The sequence below is a fragment of the Hypanus sabinus genome, chromosome 3 (assembly GCF_030144855.1).
Source record: "Hypanus sabinus isolate sHypSab1 chromosome 3, sHypSab1.hap1, whole genome shotgun sequence".
Taxonomy (NCBI): Eukaryota; Metazoa; Chordata; class Chondrichthyes; order Myliobatiformes; family Dasyatidae; genus Hypanus; species Hypanus sabinus.
Genome location: NC_082708.1, coordinates 163,167,200 through 163,177,417, shown reverse-complemented (window position 1 = coordinate 163,177,417; position 10,218 = coordinate 163,167,200). Strand labels below are relative to the sequence as shown.

General features: G+C 38.3%; 1 protein-coding gene across 1 annotated transcript in view; it reads right to left on the bottom strand.

Moving 5' to 3' along the window:
* Nucleotides 1-2,070: 2,070 nt before the first annotated feature.
* Nucleotides 2,071-10,218, bottom strand: part of pstpip2 (proline-serine-threonine phosphatase interacting protein 2) — a 119,041-nt gene continuing 110,893 nt past the window's right edge. Inside the window, exon 16 of the mRNA XM_059963480.1 lies at nt 2,071-4,235. The gene's annotated coding sequence lies outside the window, so the exon portion shown is untranslated. The remainder of the gene's footprint in view (nt 4,236-10,218) is intronic.

Here is a 10,218-nt window from a genome sequence, read left to right as displayed (position 1 = left end):
ATGGTACAGCCAGGTAACAAGATCCAGTGGCCTTTCAAAGACCGTTCTACAAGGAACTGTGGAGGGGAAAAGGAGAAGCATTCAGAAGAAGATGGATGGACAACATTAAAGAATGGACAGGGAAAATATTTACAGTGACCCAGGCTCTGGTACACAACCGCGACAGATGGAACAGACTGGTGCAAAGCTTGTCAGGACAGCGCCCTGAGGGCGCAAGGCAAGGCAAGTTACATGGATGGAGTCAGCAGGTCAAGCTGCAGCTATAGAGGCCAAAAGTGCAAGTTAATACTTCAGGTCAGGACTGAAAAGGAAAGGAAAAGATTTAAGGTATAAAGTAGGATAAGGGTGAGAACAACAGAAGAGTGCCCTTGGCCCATGTCTTTCATCCAACCAGCCACTGCCATTTTTACCAACTCTACACGTTGCTTCATGTCTGTCCTCCGCCTTCCCAAAGCCACAGAGGCAAAATGCAAATTGGAAGAACATCTCATGTTCTACAGGTAACTTACATCCCAACAGTACAAACTTAGAATTTTCCAGTTTGAGTTGAGTTAACATACACCCCTGTTGTTTTTGTCCCTGACACATGTGTCAATATAGTTTTCTTCCCCTTCTGTTCACCTTTTCTATCTTCTCCACTTGCTCCGTCCGCCCATAATCCCCTTCTTGTGTAGTTCCATCAGCCTCTACTGCTACATTCCAGCCATTACTCCTCTTCCCTCCAAGTCCTGTTGCAGGAACTCAACCCAAAAAGCCTACTTACAAATTTTCCCTCCCCAGTTGCTGCTTAACCCACTGAGTTTTCCAGTGTTCCGAATCAAAATTTTAAGCCCTTCCCCTACCGCCATTTGTGAGATAGTCTGTTCTCCAGGATTCCGATAGAACCCTCAATCATTCAAAATTGATAAGTGTTTGGAAACGTGTTCTGCATGTTCAAAATCATTTTTAAAAAATTCTTGGATTAAAATGATGGAATAGTGGATAACAGCTTTACCAGAATAACCTATTCAAGCTTGCCAACACCGTTCAGGTTCCCCCTACTGCCCCCCCCCCAAAAAAAACCTTTCACACATGCAATTGTATACCATCAGTTAGTAAGTTAACAAACCTGTGTTTGGCTATCTGGGACGAATGAGTTGAGTCAATGAAATATGTACACTATGTTTCTAATTTGACAAAATGTTTAATGGAAGCAGTATATTTTAAATCTCATTAAATGGTAGACCTTTCCTTTAATAGAAAGGATGATAGTTACCTTTGTTTTTCATCTTTCCAGTTAAACCTGGGAAAGACAATCGACTGCCAGTTAGGAACTGCCCATTTTAAATTATTTCAAAAACGCAGTTGAAGTATATGCATTTTTTCTACACAAATAATATTAAAAGAACTTAAAAACAATTTTGAAGCATTATCCAGTATCCACATCAAGCATAAGTTATTTGGTGTAAAGACTACAATTGATTTTCCACAAAAAAAAACACCCATGTCTTTACTGTAAAACTCAAGCATCAAAATAAATAATGTTTAGCTAGCAAGTAACTTAACACACCATTGAAACGAATGAACATTTCAATGTGAGTTAGTAATATTCAGCAGTACCTATGGTGTTTTTTCCTCACATCTTTAAACTAAACTCTACCCGAGATGGCCAACCACTAATGCTGCTGCTTTTCCTCTTCCCTTCTAAGGGTGTGGATCTTGTATTCAAGTGCTAATTGATACCATACCTGCTACAACAGTGCTGATGAGCTTTGACCCAAAAATGTTAACTCTACTTTCCTCACAGATGTGGTCTGATCCACTGAGTATTTCCAGCATTTTGTGTTTTTATTCTAATCATCAGTAACTTAGTTACAAAAATATTACAAACACATTTGTACAACTGTATTTACTATAGTTCTTGGCTTCTAGTTACTCCTTATAAGATGCTGCTTAAAAATATAGATTTTATAGTTTTCAAAAGACTGCTGTTTTACAAGTTAAAGTAGGCTCCATCTATCTAAATCCCTGACTATAGCTGTTGAATATAAAGTGAATCCACTCTGCAAATACTCAAAGGCTCTGCCTCTGTGCTTTGAATAGAATTCATTTTTATTTAAAATGGACTGAAGAATGAGAATTGCATGGAAAAGTGAACGGAGGGAGCAACACAGGGAGGTAATGACAGATCTTCTTAACTAGTTGCTGGGTCACATACTGCAAGAAAATAAAACACAGAAGTTGATCCAAGGATTGAGCTGGTCTTATAAAAAAAAGATAGCAGCCCTTCAAATCAATTACATTATTAATACAAATTAGACTTGAAATAAACTCTACAGAAGCTCAGGGTACATAACAATATTGTTAAAACTTCATTTGGCTTGCAAAAGTATTTCGACTTATAGACTACTGTGTAGTGACAGGTAAATGAATGGTTCCTTTTCGCCTAGTCCAGAGGTCGGCAACCTGCGGCTCCAGAGCCACATGCGGCTCTTTGATCTCTGTGATGCGGCTCCCCGTGGTTTGTTAGCTTTTGAAATGTAATTCGAAATTTGAAGATTATGGTGATCTTGTACAATATGAAAACTTTGCGGAGACACCGTTTCCTGGCACATCCGAACCGGCTCACAATTAGCCACCGTTCCGACTAAGGGAGATAGCCTACGGGGGTTTGTGAGTACGTGTCTTTTGGAGCATCCGCGCCCACGGGGACGGGTTGAGGGAGGCTTTAAAGCAAGGCTGTTTAGTTTGAATAAAGTTACCTTTGACTGCAGTCTTTATTTTAGCGCTGCGTGTAGCGCTACACCGCTACAACGTGTTTTTTTATCGCTATTAATATACATCACCACTGCCAATGCCTGACACCCGCCAGTGCGCGCATTCTTTTAATTCTTCGATCCAAGGTAGGCTACCTATGTAGTAACCTTCAACCCAACGTCTTTTTTTCGGAGTTCAAAATGTTTTTGCTGCATGCAGAAATGTAATTTTGTTTTCTCTGCAGGAGTTCATCAATTTCAAAAATGCAACACATTATAGTTTGTTTATACATAGCATAAAGGCAAAAAAAAAACCCGTTGTATGCAGTGTTATTTCATTTTGTGGCTCCCAGTGTTTTCTTTTCTGTGGGAAATGGGTCCATATTGGCTCTTTTAGTGGTAAACGTTGCCGACCCCTGGCCTAGTCTATCACTTAAATTGATAGTTTACCAGCATGCTGGTGCAAAGGCAAAATGGATATAAGGTACCACCTTGAATCAGACAAGGGACGTAGCTAAAAGACTAAAAGCAGAAGACAAGGGTCTATGACTTTCTCTAATATTCTCGAAGTACCCATTTTTGTTTAGCGAATATTTACCTCCTTGATTTAATGAGCACACTCCCATGCTTCATTGCAGATTGTCAAGATTATGAAGGCAGAGAAGTGAGTTAATTTTACATTTTGTTCACACTGTTAAATGGAGTTTATCAAACATAACAAATACATATTTCAAGGATTTTTACCCAATCTCTTATCCCAAATAAAATTCATTAACACCTATGTTATTTTGAGTCCAACCACCTTCCCTCCACCTAAACCGTACAGCCTCTATTACAACAATTGCTATTGAAGCATACTCAGGGCTCCATTAAGAAACCAATGTTATTTTTGGTTGGAAAAAGTTCTTCCGTTTTAGTATCTACCTTTCCACACATTTCAAATGTCCAAATAAATAGTGCATAATGAGCATTTAAGTGAGAACTCAAGTTCACGATTTGATTGAAGAGGAGCCTTCACCTTATTTTTCTTCAACAGCTTTGTGTAGATTTATAGGTTGAGGCTAATAATTTATTTCAGCATCCCTGGATAATGTACTATTTATCTCTGTTTAACCCTTACCACCACTCCACCCTTGATCCATCAGCACTCGTGTAGAGATCCAATTGTTTCCCCATATAGAATTTCTCTGTTACTTGAGCCATAAAAGACACGCCATTGTGGAATTAGTCTTTTAGTTTGACATGGGGTGGAGCGAGGAAAGAGGCCAACAATGAATTCACAATTCCTTCCTAATTGATATTGGCACTCAAAGTATTTGGTATTATTGGCAAATTGTTGTGATGTAGAAATATGTGTGTATGTATAAATTCTGGCAGCAAGGGCTGCATTCTGTGGTAGTAACCCAAATCGCCATCTTCAAATGATCTTGCATCTCTTGGTGGCCAGTATGTTGATGTTCCAACATCACAGAGCACCTGTTGGCATTTGTCTGTTGTAATCTGTGGACATAAGCAATTAGCACTGAAAACATTAACTGATATGATCCACATATCACCAAAGTGTTTTATATAGATAATCTATATGTAGAAAATTCAATCCAATATTTGCTTATTTGGCTTGGTACTAATTTTAAATTATCTGTGGCATGTTACTGTTTTAAATATACCAATTGCAAGTCACATGTCACAGTACAGTCAAATAATGCAGTAAACAAAACAGACCTTTACAGATACAGGCTGTAATACATCCAATTCATGTGTTAACATCTCAGATCTCCCTAGGAACGCTGAAAGAATCCAAGAATGTACAGTATAAGCTTAGGGATCCTGGTTCCGAAGCAGTCAACTACTCGATAGGAAACTGGAATTCTGCTGTACAAAACTTCTGTTTTCAATCCAGCTAAAGCGCATGACCATATACTTCCCTCCACTATATTCCATCTGCCATGTATTTGCCCATTCTCCCAAAATGTTTAGGTCCTGCAAACTCCCTACTTCTGCAAATTACCTGCCTCTCCACCTATCTTTATATCATCTGCAAACTTAGCCACACAGCCATCAACTCCATCATCCAAATCAATGACATAATGTGAAAAGAACTGCTAGTCACAGGTAGCCAACCAGAAAAGGTCCCTGTTATTCTCACTCCTTGCTTCCTGTCAGTTAGTCAACCTGGTACCTTTCCTGTAATATCTTACTCAGCAGCCTCATGTGCAGCACCTTGTCAAAGGCCACCTGAAAATCCAAGACAACATCCACTGACTCTGCCTGTTATTTCCTCAAAGAATTCCATCAGAAGGAAACCATGCTGACTTTGGTCTATTTTATCACACATCTCCAAATACCCTGAAACTTCATCCTTAATAATGGACTCCAACATCTTCCTAACCATCAAGGTCAGGCTAGCTGGTCTAAATTTCTTGAAGTGGAGTGACATTTGCAAATTTCTATTCCTCCAGAACCATTCCAGAATCTGGTGATTCTTGAAAGATCATTACTAATGTCTCCTTAATCTCTTCAGCCACCTCTTTCAGAACCCTGGGGTGTACACCATCTGATCCAGGTGACTTATCAACCTTCAGACCTTTCAGCTTCACCTTCTCCTTAGTAACAATAACCACACTCACATTTGTCCCAACACTCTCAAATTTCTGGCACACTGCTGGTATATTCCTGAGTGAAGACCATGCTAAATACTTACTAAGTTTGTCTGCCATTTCTTTGTCCCCCATTACTACCTTTTCAGTGTAATTTTCCAGTGGTCCAATATCCACTCTCACCTCTCTTGTACTCCTTATATATCTGAAAAAAAATTGGTCTCCTTTTATATATTATTGGCTAGCTTATCTTCATATTTCATCTTTTCTCTCTTTATGGCTTTTTTAGTTGCCTTGTGATGGTTTTTAAAAGCTTCCTTTACTCTCCCTCCCAGGAGATATCAGAATGTGTGATATCCTTAGATGCTGAGAAGGCTTTCGATCGGGTTGAATGGAATTATTTATTTAAAACCTTAGAAAAATTTAATTTTGGACCAGATTTTATTCAATGGATTAAATTACTTTATCTATCTCCTGCTCGGGTTCTTACTAATTTTCAAAATTCCAAACTATTTAAGCTTCATCGCGATACTAGACAAGGCTGTCCATTGAGCCCTTTGCCCTTTGATCTAGCTTTAGAACCCCTTGCCATTGCTTTTCGAGAATCTAATGATATCTGTGGTATTTTAAGGAGAGGTATTACTCACAAAATTTCGCTTTATGCTGATGAAATATTGCTGTTTATCTCTAATGTTGAGACCTCGTTAACTTGCGTACTTTCTTTACTCTCCTGTTTCAGCCAGTTTTCAGGATATAAATTGAACCTACACAAGAGTAAATTATTTCCTTTAACTAATTTTGTATCAATTAATACTAATCTCCCTTTTAAAGTTGTAAGGAATCAATTTACTTATTTGGATGTAACAGTCACAAAGAATTACAAACACCTGTTTAAGGAAAACTTTCTTACTTTACTGAATCAGGTAAAAAGGATTATCATTAAATTGGTCACCTCTTTCACTATTGTTGATTGGATGAATTAATTCTATTAAAATGAATATTCTACCTAAATTTATATATCTTTTTCAGGCTTTACCCATTTTTATTCCACTCTTTTGACTCTCTTGATTCTATTTTATCCTCTTATATATGGAAAAATAAACATCCTCGTTTAAATAAAGTTCATCTTCAAAAATTTAAAACGTCTGGAGGTTTAGCCTTATTTAATTTTAGGTTTTATTGCTGGGTAGTTAATATATGATATCTTACATTTTGGCTATATTAATCATGTTGACTGTCCAGTATGGGTCTCTTTAGAAGCTAACTCTGTTAATAAATTATCTATTATTTCTCTCCTTGGATCCTCACTTCATTTATTTGTAAATAAACTAACTGATAATTTAATAGTTAAACATACTCTGAGGATCTGGATACAATTTAGAAAACACTTTGGTTTATTGGGATTTTCCCTTCAAGTCCCATTTATTCTAATTTTTTTTTTAAACCCTCCATGACTGATTGGGACAGGTTGGGTATTAAGCAACACACACAAAATGCTGGTGGAACACAGACGGCAAGGCAGCATTTTGTGTGTGTTGCTTGAATTTCCAGCATCTGCAGATTTCCTCGTGTTTGCAGGTTGGGTATTAAATGTTTTTGGGATCTGTTTGTTGGAGGAAACCTCTTTTCATTTGAGCAATTGTCAGCTAAATATAGCTTACCCAAAACTCACTTTTTTAGATATTTACAAACAGAGACTTTTTAAGATCTCAATTATGCACATTTCCTATAAGCTCGGTTAAGAACTTACTAGTCGTAATTTTTAGTTTGACACGTTTTCATAATGGTTCAATATCTAATATTTATGGTATATTACTGGAGTTGAGGAATGTTCCTTTAGACAAATTTAAGAATCTCTGGGAACAAGATTTACAGACATCAATATCTAAGGAAACGTGGAATGAAATTTTTAAACTGGTTAATACTTCATCGCAAGTGCTCGTCATTTCCTCATACAATTTAATGTGGTACATAGAGCTCATATGACTAAGGATAAGCTATCTTGTTTTTATTCGGATATATCTCCCTACTGTGACAGATGTAATAACGGAGAAGCTTCATTAATTCATATGTTTTGGACTTGTCCGAATCTTGAAAAATATTGGAAAGAAGTTTTTCAAACTTTTTCCTTACTTTTTAAAGTGAATTTTAAGCCTAACCCCTCTGATGGCCCAATTTGGTATCATTGCAGGACAAGATATTAAGCTGAAGGCATCTGAGTTACATATTTTGGCCTTTTGCTCTCTTATAGCTTGGAAGATGCTTTTGTTTAAATGGAAAGATGTTTTTCCTCCTGCTCATGTATGCTATGTCATGTTTAAATTTAGAGAGATTCATTGTTAAATTTCTGAATCTCGTCATGATTTTCAAACACTGTGGGGACTTTTTCTGAATTATTTTCAAAACCTTTAATTCGTTGTTTAAACTCATGTTGGCTATTAATTTTTATTATATGAGAAGGTAATTTACCTTTTCTCCTTAATAAACAGCTTTGGTCTTTGTAGGGGTTAGATTCTTTTTTTGTAATAAATTAGTATATTTCAATATAACTATTGATTAACTTAAATGAATAAGGGGTAATGAGATTGTTATTATGAACAGATATAATGTAATTGATAGTCTTTTAAAAATCTTTTTTGACCTTTTATATACGCTTTCTTGTACTCTGTATTCTTCTATGTAGAAACTAATAAAAAATATTAGGGAAAAAAGCTTTTTCATCCTCTAACTTCCCACTAATTTTTGCTATATTAAGTGCCTTTTCGTTTGCTTTTATGTTGCTTCTAACTTCCCTTGTCAGCCAAAGTTACGTCATCTTCAATTTAGAATATTTCTTCATCTCGGGGACCTATCCATCTTGTGCCTACTGAACTGTTCGCAGAAACTCCAGCCTTTGCTGATCTGCTAGAATTACTCCTCCAATTAACTTTGGCCAGCCCCTCTCTCGTGCCTCTGTAACTTTTGTAATTCCCTTTACTCCATGGTAATATTGATACATCTGACTTTACCTTCTCCCTCTCGAACTGCAGGGTGAATTCCATCACTACCCCCTCGGTAATCAAATCTGGTTCACTGCACAACACCCAATCCAGAATTGCCCTTTCCCTAGTGGGCTTAACCACAAGCTCCTCAAAAAAGGCACCTTGTAGGCATTCTACGAATTCCTTCTCTTGCAATCCATGACAAACCTGACTTTTCCCAATCAACCTGCAGTTTGAAATCTCTCATGACTATGATAACATTGTCCTTTTTACATGTCTTTTCTATCTCCCATCGTAATTTGTATCCCATAGCTTGGCTACTATTTGAAGGCCTGTATACAACTCCCATCAGGGTATTACCCTTGCAATTTCTTCACTCTGTCCACAAGGAATCTACATTTTCCTATCCTAGGTCACTTCTTTCTGAGGATTTTATTTTATTTCTTACAATCTGGGGCACTCCTCCCTACCCCACCTACCTGTCCTTGCTATACAATGTGTACCCTTGGATGTTAAGCTCCCAACTATGATCTTTTTTCAGCCATGACTCAGAGATGCCCACAATGTCACACCTTTAACTATACTGCAAGTTCATCTACCTTACTCCGTATACTGCAGTCAAATACAGCACCTTCAGTCCTGTAATAATTACACTTGATTTTGCCCCCATGTTACATTTCAACTCATCCCACTGACTACAATTTTGCCCTGTCATCTGCCTGTCCTTCAGTCTCATTACGGACTGCATCTACTTGTGGTGGGCAGCCCCACCCAAAACCCTATGTCTCCAGTTCCCATTCCCCACCAGATTAGTTTAAAGCCTCCCAACGTTGGGATTTGCGGTGCCAGGGATCAACGATTGGGGTTTGATGGCACTGCTGTTTGTGAGGAGTTTCTACATTCTCTCAATGATCGCATGGGTTTCTCCCACATTTCAAAGATGTATCGTTAGCATTAGGGAGTTGCAGGCACAATATATTGGTGATACTTCTGGGTTGCCCAGCACAACCGACACTGATTTGAATTGACACAAACCACAAATTTCACTGTATGTTTCGATGCACACATCACAAATAAAGCTGATCTTTACACAAAGGTGGGTGAGAGCTTGTCTGTATTATGATGATTTAAAACACACTTTTGGAAATAAGAGTGATCGAGAGAAGGATGTTAAAGGGGACCTTCACTTTCAACACAATTAATTTACACAACATTCTATAGTGCACAGAGGAAAATGTGTTTACAAAGAGAACCACCCCCCCCCCAACCCCCTGCCTGCAGGTGGACAATAAAGGAGGAAGGCAGGCAAGTTAGTTAAAAGCAGAACTAGTATCGCAATGTATTTGCTGCATAAGAGCCCACTATGATGTCACACTCCAATCAAGACTTCACCCGTGCCTCTAAGGAGGGAGGTTGAAAACCTGCCTTAGCCGTGCCGTAACAACAACCTCTCACTCAGAGTCAACAAGCCCAAGGAGCTGATTAGTGACTTCAGGCGAACGAAACTGGAGGTCCATGATCCAGTCCTCATTGAAGGATCAGAGCTGGAGAGGGTCAGCAACTTAAAATTTCTCAGTGTTATTATTTTGGAGGACTTGTCCTGGCCCCATCACGCAAGTGCAATTACAAAGAAAGCATGGCAGCGCCTCTACTTCCTTAGGAGATTTTGCATGACATCTAAAACTTCAACAAACAGCTATAGATGTGTAGTGCAGAGTATATTGACTGGCTGCATCACAGCCTGGTATGGAAACCCAATGCCCATGAATGGAAAATCCTACAAAAATAGTATATACGGTCTATCATAGGTATAGCCCTCCTCACCACCGAGGACAGCTACTCGAAACACAGTCACAAAAAGCAGCATCCATCATCAGGGTCCTCCAAAACCCAGGACAGGCTCTC